At 32.0% G+C, this 10,000-nt stretch overlaps 1 non-coding gene across 1 annotated transcript; it reads left to right on the top strand.

The window, feature by feature from the left end:
- LOC138926954 (large subunit ribosomal RNA) lies at positions 1 to 3,905 on the top strand (the record flags this gene model as incomplete). Its single annotated transcript, XR_011443608.1, has 1 exon — positions 1 to 3,905. It is a non-coding gene; the product is annotated as a large subunit ribosomal RNA (ribosomal RNA).
- Positions 3,906 to 10,000: the final 6,095 nt, after the last annotated feature.

Consider the following 10,000-nt stretch of genomic DNA (forward strand, 5'->3'; position numbering starts at 1 on the left):
TTAATTAGGGGAGGAAAAGAAACTAACAAGGATTTTCTTAGTAGCGGCGAGCGAAAAGAAATCAGTTCAGCACTAAGTCACTTTGTCTATATGGCAAATGTGAGATGCAGTGTATGGAGCGTCAATATTCTAGTATGAGAAATTAACGATTTAAGTCCTTCTTAAATGAGGCCATTTACCCATAGAGGGTGCCAGGCCCGTATAACGTTAATGATTACTAGATGATGTTTCCAAAGAGTCGTGTTGCTTGATAGTGCAGCACTAAGTGGGTGGTAAACTCCATCTAAAACTAAATATAACCATGAGACCGATAGTAAACAAGTACCGTGAGGGAAGTTGAAAAGAACTCTGAATAGAGAGTTAAATACTACGTGAAACTCCTGAGAGTGTACGCCCGATGAACCTGAATATCCATTATGGAAAATTCATCATTAAAGTTATAATATTTAAATAATATTATAGAAATAGTGTGCATTTTTTCCATATAAGGACATTGTAATCTATTAACATATATAATTTATCATAAAATATGACTATAGTTTATTCAAATTATTATGCTTGCATTTTAACATAGGATAAATGTCATTAATTTGATAAAGTGTTGATAGATTAATAAGAATACAGTGCGTTAATTTTTCGGAATTATATAATGGCATAATTATCATTGATTTTTGTGTTTATTATATGCACTTGTATGATTAACAATGCGAAAGATTCAGGATACCTTCGGGACCCGTCTTGAAACACGGACCAAGGAGTCTAACATATGTGCAAGTTATTGGGATATAAACCTAATAGCGTAATTAACTTGACTATTAATGGGATTAGTTTTTAACTATTTTATAGTTAATTAACACAATCCCGGGGCGTTCTATATAGTTATGTATAATAATATTTATATTATTTATGCCTCTAACTGGAACGTACCTTGAGCAGATATGCTGTGACCCGAAAGATGGTGAACTATACTTGATCAGGTTGAAGTCAGGGGAAACCCTGATGGAAAACCGAAACAGTTCTGACGTGCAAATCGATTGTCAGAATTGAGTATAGGGGCGAAAGACCAATCGAACCATCTAGTAGCTGGTTCCTTCCGAAGTTTCCCTCAGGATAGCTGGTGCATTTTAATGTTATATAAAATAATCTTATCTGGTAAAGCGAATGATTAGAGGCCTTAGGGTCGAAACGATCTTAACCTATTCTCAAACTTTAAATGGGTAAGAACCTTAACTTTCTTGATATGAAGTTTAAGGTTATGATATAATGTGCCCAGTGGGCCACTTTTGGTAAGCAGAACTGGCGCTGTGGGATGAACCAAACGTAATGTTACGGTGCCCAAATTAACAACTCATGCAGAAACCATGAAAGGCGTTGGTTGCTTAAAACAGCAGGACGGTGATCATGGAAGTCGAAATCCGCTAAGGAGTGTGTAACAACTCACCTGCCGAAGCAACTAGCCCTTAAAATGGATGGCGCTTAAGTTGTATACCTATACATTACCGCTAAAGTAGATGATTTATATTACTTGTAATATAAATTTTGAAACTTTAGTGAGTAGGAAGGTACAATGGTATGCGTAGAAGTGTTTGGCGTAAGCCTGCATGGAGCTGCTATTGGTACAGATCTTGGTGGTAGTAGCAAATAATCGAATGAGACCTTGGAGGACTGAAGTGGAGAAGGGTTTCGTGTGAACAGTGGTTGATCACGAGTTAGTCGGTCCTAAGTTCAAGGCGAAAGCCGAAAATTTTCAAGTAAAAATAAATATTACAATTATTGTGAAAATTATATACTTGAATAATTTTGAACGAAAGGGAATACGGTTCCAATTCCGTAACCTGTTGAGTATCCGTTTGTTATTAAATATGGGCCTCGTGCTCATCCTGGCAACAGGAACGACCATAAAGAAGCCGTCGAGAGATATCGGAAGAGTTTTCTTTTCTGTTTTATAGTCGTACTACCATGGAAGTCTTTCGCAGAGAGATATGGTAGATGGGCTAGAAGAGCATGACATATACTGTTGTGTCGATATTTTCTCCTCGGACCTTGAAAATTTATGGTGGGGATACGCAAACTTCTCAACAGGCCGTACCAATATCCGCAGCTGGTCTCCAAGGTGAAGAGTCTCTAGTCGATAGAATAATGTAGGTAAGGGAAGTCGGCAAATTAGATCCGTAACTTCGGGATAAGGATTGGCTCTGAAGATTGAGATAGTCGGGCTTGATTGGGAAACAATAATATGGTTTATGTGCTCGTTCTGGGTAAATAGAGTTATAATCATTTATGGTTGTAACTTGTTCCCCGGATAGTTTAGTTACGTATCCAATTGTGGAACTTTCTTGCTAAAATTTTTAAGAATACTAGTTGGGTCAAACCAATTAGTTCTTATTAATTATAACGATTATCAATTAACAATCAATTCAGAACTGGCACGGACTTGGGGAATCCGACTGTCTAATTAAAACAAAGCATTGTGATGGCCCTAGCGGGTGTTGACACAATGTGATTTCTGCCCAGTGCTCTGAATGTCAAAGTGAAGAAATTCAAGTAAGCGCGGGTCAACGGCGGGAGTAACTATGACTCTCTTAAGGTAGCCAAATGCCTCGTCATCTAATTAGTGACGCGCATGAATGGATTAACGAGATTCCTTCTGTCCCTATCTACTATCTAGCGAAACCACAGCCAAGGGAACGGGCTTGGAATAATTAGCGGGGAAAGAAGACCCTTTTGAGCTTGACTCTAATCTGGCAGTGTAAGGAGACATAAGAGGTGTAGAATAAGTGGGAGATATTAGACTTCGGTTTGGTATCGACAATGAAATACCACTACTCTTATTGTTTCCTTACTTACTTGATTAAATGGAACGTGTATCATTTCCTAGCCATTATACGGATATATTTATTATATCTTATGGTATTGGGTTTTGATGCAAGCTTCTTGATCAAAGTATCACGAGTTTGTTATATAATCGCAAACAAATTCTTTAATGAGAGATGCATTCATGTATTATCGATTTGAAAATTTGGTATAACTCCAATTACTCAGGTATGATCCAATTCAAGGACATTGCCAGGTAGGGAGTTTGACTGGGGCGGTACATCTCTCAAATAATAACGGAGGTGTCCCAAGGCCAGCTCAGTGCGGACAGAAACCACACATAGAGCAAAAGGGCAAATGCTGACTTGATCTCGGTGTTCAGTACACACAGGGACAGCAAAAGCTCGGCCTATCGATCCTTTTGGTTTAAAGAGTTTTTAACAAGAGGTGTCAGAAAAGTTACCATAGGGATAACTGGCTTGTGGCGGCCAAGCGTTCATAGCGACGTCGCTTTTTGATCCTTCGATGTCGGCTCTTCCTATCATTGTGAAGCAAAATTCACCAAGCGTTGGATTGTTCACCCATGCAAGGGAACGTGAGCTGGGTTTAGACCGTCGTGAGACAGGTTAGTTTTACCCTACTAATGACAAAACGTTGTTGCGACAGCATTCCTGCGTAGTACGAGAGGAACCGCAGGTACGGACCAATGGCACAATACTTGTTCGAGCGAACAGTGGTATGACGCTACGTCCGTTGGATTATGCCTGAACGCCTCTAAGGTCGTATCCGTGCTGGACTGCAATGATAAATAAGGGGCAATTTGCATTGTATGGCTTCTAAACCATTTAAAGTTTATTATTTATATTTTAAACGACAATGGATGTGATGCCAATGTAATTTGTAACATAGTAAATTGGGAGGATCTTTGATCACCTGATGCCATGCTAGTTACATATGAAAACATTATTTAATACAATGACAAAGCCTAGAATCAATTGTAAACGACTTTTGTAACGGGCAAGGTGTTGTAAGTGGTTGAGCAGCTGCCATACTGCGATCCACTGAAGCTTATCCTTTGCTTGATGATTCGAAATATAAAAAAAATGTAAATATGCATGTGTAAATATGTATATTTAGTATAAAAAATCTTTATATGCTATATCTAAGAAAGCATATAAGGATTTATCACGGGTTGTCCACGTTTCCCTACTAATTGTGGCCTACTAACTGTTTCGTCATCTTATTAGTGACGTGAAAAATGAAAATAATATTTTTCATTTATATTGTTATAAGTCTTAAACCTTAAGACGGCGGGAGTTGAATTACTTTCGTTTAGGTAGCCAAATGCCTCGTCATCTTATTAGTGACGTGAAAAATGAAAATAATATTTTTCATTTATATTGTTATAAGTCTTAAACCTTATAACGGCGGAAGATGAATTACTTTCTTTTAGGTAGCCAAATGCCTCGTCATCTTATTAGTGACGTGAAAAATGAAAATAATATTTTTCATTTATATTGTTATAAGTCTTAAACTTTAAGACGGCGGGAGTTGAATTACTTTCGCATAGGTAGCCAAATGCCTCGTCATCTTATTAGTGACGCGCATGATTCAATTCAAGAGATTCCTTCTGTCCCTATTTAAAACCTCACGGATATTAAAAATATTAAACATATATTGTTATAAGTCTTAAACCTTAAGACGGCGGGAGTTGAATTACTTTCGCATAGGTAGCCAAATGCCTCGTCATCTTATTAGTGACGCGCATGATTCAATTCAAGAGATTCCTTCTGTCCCTATTTAAAACCTCACGGATATTAAAAATATTAAACATATATTGTTATAAGTCTTAAACCTTAAGACGGCGGGAGTTGAATTACTTTCGCATAGGTAGCCAAATGCCTCGTCATCTTATTAGTGACGTGAAAAATGAAAATAATATTTTTCATTTATATTGTTATAAGTCTTAAACTTTAAGACGGCGGGAGTTGAATTACTTTCGCATAGGTAGCCAAATGCCTCGTCATCTTATTAGTGACGTGAAAAATGAAAATAATATTTTTCATTTATATTGTTATAAGTCTTAAACCTTATAACGGCGGAAGATGAATTACTTTCGTTTAGGTAGCCAAATGCCTCGTCATCTTAATAGTGACGTGAAAAATGAAAATAATATTTTTCATTTATATTGTTATAAGTCTTAAACTTTAAGACGGCGGGAGTTGAATTACTTTCGCATAGGTAGCCAAATGCCTCGTCATCTTATTAGTGACGTGAAAAATGAAAATAATATTTTTCATTTATATTGTTATAAGTCTTAAACCTTATAACGGCGGAAGATGAATTACTTTCGTTTAGGTAGCCAAATGCCTCGTCATCTTATTAGTGACGTGAAAAATGAAAATAATATTTTTCATTTATATTGTTATAAGTCTTAAACTTTAAGACGGCGGGAGTTGAATTACTTTCGCATAGGTAGCCAAATGCCTTGTCATCTTATTAGTGACGCGCATGATTCAATTCAAGAGATTCCTTCTGTCCCTATTTAAAACCTCACGGATATTAAAAATATTAAACATATATTGTTATAAGTCTTAAACCTTAAGACGGCGGGAGTTGAATTACTTTCGCATAGGTAGCCAAATGCCTTCTGTCCCTATTTAAAACCTCACGGATATTAAAAATATTAAACATATATTGTTATAAGTCTTAAACCTTAAGACGGCGGGAGTTGAATTACTTTCGCATAGGTAGCCAAATGCCTCGTCATCTTATTAGTGACGCGCATGATTCAATTCAAGAGATTCCTTCTGTCCCTATTTAAAACCTCACGGATATTAAAAATATTAAACATATATTGTTATAAGTCTTAAACCTTAAGACGGCGGGAGTTGAATTACTTTCGCATAGGTAGCCAAATGCCTTGTCATCTTATTAGTGACGCGCATGATTCAATTCAAGAGATTCCTTCTGTCCCTATTTAAAACCTCACGGATATTAAAAATATTAAACATATATTGTTATAAGTCTTAAACCTTAAGACGGCGGGAGTTGAATTACTTTCGCATAGGTAGCCAAATGCCTCGTCATCTTATTAGTGACGCGCATGATTCAATTCAAGAGATTCCTTCTGTCCCTATTTAAAACCTCACGGATATTAAAAATATTAAACATATATTGTTATAAGTCTTAAACCTTAAGACGGCGGGAGTTGAATTACTTTCGCATAGGTAGCCAAATGCCTCGTCATCTTATTAGTGACGCGCATGATTCAATTCAAGAGATTCCTTCTGTCCCTATTTAAAACCTCACGGATATTAAAAATATTAAACATATATTGTTATAAGTCTTAAACCTTAAGACGGCGGGAGTTGAATTACTTTCGCATAGGTAGCCAAATGCCTCGTCATCTTATTAGTGACGCGCATGATTCAATTCAAGAGATTCCTTCTGTCCCTATTTAAAACCTCACGGATATTAAAAATATTAAACATATATTGTTATAAGTCTTAAACCTTAAGACGGCGGGAGTTGAATTACTTTCGCATAGGTAGCCAAATGCCTCGTCATCTTATTAGTGACGCGCATGATTCAATTCAAGAGATTCCTTCTGTCCCTATTTAAAAACTCACGAATATTAAAAATTCATATGGATATGCAATCGTATGGATATCCAAATATGTGTGGGAAAGTCGTACTTCCTATACGATAAATGACCGGATTGACGAAACCGTGTTCAAAAAGGTATATAGGGTAGGTGGTGTTCGGCCTACCAATATAATATTAAAATAATATTATATTAAACAGAAGATCGCCAGTATTAATATATAAGCATATGGTTATGAATACATATGCATATAACATATATGAAAATATATGAATATATAAAAAAAATATATATGAATATGAAAATATTTATATGTATATGGAATATATGGTAGGTGATGATGTTAGCCTACCATATAATATATAATATAATAATTTAATTATATTATATTAAATATGGAAATATTAAAAATATATTAAAAATATTAAAAATATTTTCATATGGATATGCAATCGTATGGATATCCAAATATGTGTGGGAAAGTCATACTTCCCATACAATAAATGACCGGATTGACGAAACCGTGTTCAAAAAGGTATATAGGGTAGGTGGTGTTCAGCCTGCCAATATAATATTAAAATAATATTATATTAAACAGAAGACCGCCAGTATTAATATATGAGCATATGGTTATGAATACATATGCATATAACATATATGAAAATATATGAATATAAAAAAATATATATGGATATGAAAATATTTATATGTATATGAAATATATGGTAGGTGATGAGGATAGCCTACCATATAATATATAATATAATAATTTAATTATATTATATTAAATATGGAAATATTAAAAATATATTAAAAATATTAAAAATATTTTCATATGGATATGCAATCGTATGGATATCCAAATATGTGTGGGAAAGTCATACTTCCCATACAATAAATGACCGGATTGACGAAACCGTGTTCAAAAAGGTATATAGGGTAGGTGGTGTTCGGCCTACCAATATAATATTAAAATAATATTATATTAAACAGAAGACCGCCAGTATTAATATATGAGCATATGGTTATGAATACATATGCATATAACATATATGAAAATATATGAATATAAAAAAATATATATGGATATGAAAATATTTATATGTATATGAAATATATGGTAGGTGATGGTGATAGCCTACCATATAATATATAATATAATAATTTAATTATATTATATTAAATATGGAAATATTAAAAATATATTAAAAATATTAAAAATATTTTCATATGGATATGCAATCGTATGGATATCCAAATATGTGTGGGAAAGTCATACTTCCCATACAATAAATGACCGGATTGACGAAACCGTGTTCAAAAAGGTATATAGGGTAGGTGGTGTTCGGCCTACCAATATAATATTAAAATAATATTATATTAAACAGAAGACCGCCAGTATTAATATATAAGCATATGGTTATGAATACATATGCATATAACATATATGAAAATATATGAATATAAAAAAATATATATGGATATGAAAATATTTATATGTATATGAAATATATGGTAGGTGATGGTGATAGCCTACCATATAATATATAATATAATAATTTAATTATATTATATTAAATATGGAAATATTAAAAATATATTAAAAATATTAAAAATATTTTCATATGGATATGCAATCGTATGGATATCCAAATATGTGTGGGAAAGTCATACTTCCCATACAATAAATGACCGGATTGACGAAACCGTGTTCAAAAAGGTATATAGGGTAGGTGGTGTTCAGCCTGCCAATATAATATTAAAATAATATTATATTAAACAGAAGATCGCCAGTATTAATATATAAGCATATGGTTATGAATACATATGCATATAACATATATGAAAATATATGAATATATAAAAAAAAATATATATGAATATGAAAATATTTATATGTATATGGAATATATGGTAGGTGATGATGTTAGCCTACCATATAATATATAATATAATAATTTAATTATATTATATTAAATATGGAAATATTAAAAATATATTAAAAATATTAAAAATATTTTCATATGGATATGCAATCGTATGGATATCCAAATATGTGTGGGAAAGTCATACTTCCCATACAATAAATGACCGGATTGACGAAACCGTGTTCAAAAAGGTATATAGGGTAGGTGGTGTTCAGCCTGCCAATATAATATTAAAATAATATTATATTAAACAGAAGATCGCCAGTATTAATATATAAGCATATGGTTATGAATACATATGCATATAACATATATGAAAATATATGAATATATAAAAAAAAATATATATGAATATGAAAATATTTATATGTATATGGAATATATGGTAGGTGATGATGTTAGCCTACCATATAATATATAATATAATAATTTAATTATATTATATTAAATATGGAAATATTAAAAATATATTAAAAATATTAAAAATATTTTCATATGGATATGCAATCGTATGGATATCCAAATATGTGTGGGAAAGTCATACTTCCCATACAATAAATGACCGGATTGACGAAACCGTGTTCAAAAAGGTATATAGGGTAGGTGGTGTTCAGCCTGCCAATATAATATTAAAATAATATTATATTAAACAGAAGACCGCCAGTATTAATATATGAGCATATGGTTATGAATACATATGCATATAACATATATGAAAATATATGAATATAAAAAAATATATATGGATATGAAAATATTTATATGTATATGAAATATATGGTAGGTGATGAGGATAGCCTACCATATAATATATAATATAATAATTTAATTATATTATATTAAATATGGAAATATTAAAAATATATTAAAAATATTAAAAATATTTTCATATGGATATGCAATCGTATGGATATCCAAATATGTGTGGGAAAGTCATACTTCCCATACAATAAATGACCGGATTGACGAAACCGTGTTCAAAAAGGTATATAGGGTAGGTGGTGTTCGGCCTACCAATATAATATTAAAATAATATTATATTAAACAGAAGACCGCCAGTATTAATATATGAGCATATGGTTATGAATACATATGCATATAACATATATGAAAATATATGAATATAAAAAAATATATATGGATATGAAAATATTTATATGTATATGAAATATATGGTAGGTGATGGTGATAGCCTACCATATAATATATAATATAATAATTTAATTATATTATATTAAATATGGAAATATTAAAAATATATTAAAAATATTAAAAATATTTTCATATGGATATGCAATCGTATGGATATCCAAATATGTGTGGGAAAGTCATACTTCCCATACAATAAATGACCGGATTGACGAAACCGTGTTCAAAAAGGTATATAGGGTAGGTGGTGTTCGGCCTACCAATATAATATTAAAATAATATTATATTAAACAGAAGACCGCCAGTATTAATATATAAGCATATGGTTATGAATACATATGCATATAACATATATGAAAATATATGAATATAAAAAAATATATATGGATATGAAAATATTTATATGTATATGAAATATATGGTAGGTGATGGTGATAGCCTACCATATAATATATAATATAATAATTTAATTATATTATATTAAATATGGAAATATTAAAAA

Source organism: Drosophila bipectinata, unplaced genomic scaffold, assembly GCF_030179905.1.
Source record: "Drosophila bipectinata strain 14024-0381.07 unplaced genomic scaffold, DbipHiC1v2 scaffold_121, whole genome shotgun sequence".
Lineage (NCBI taxonomy): Eukaryota > Metazoa > Arthropoda > Insecta > Diptera > Drosophilidae > Drosophila > Drosophila bipectinata.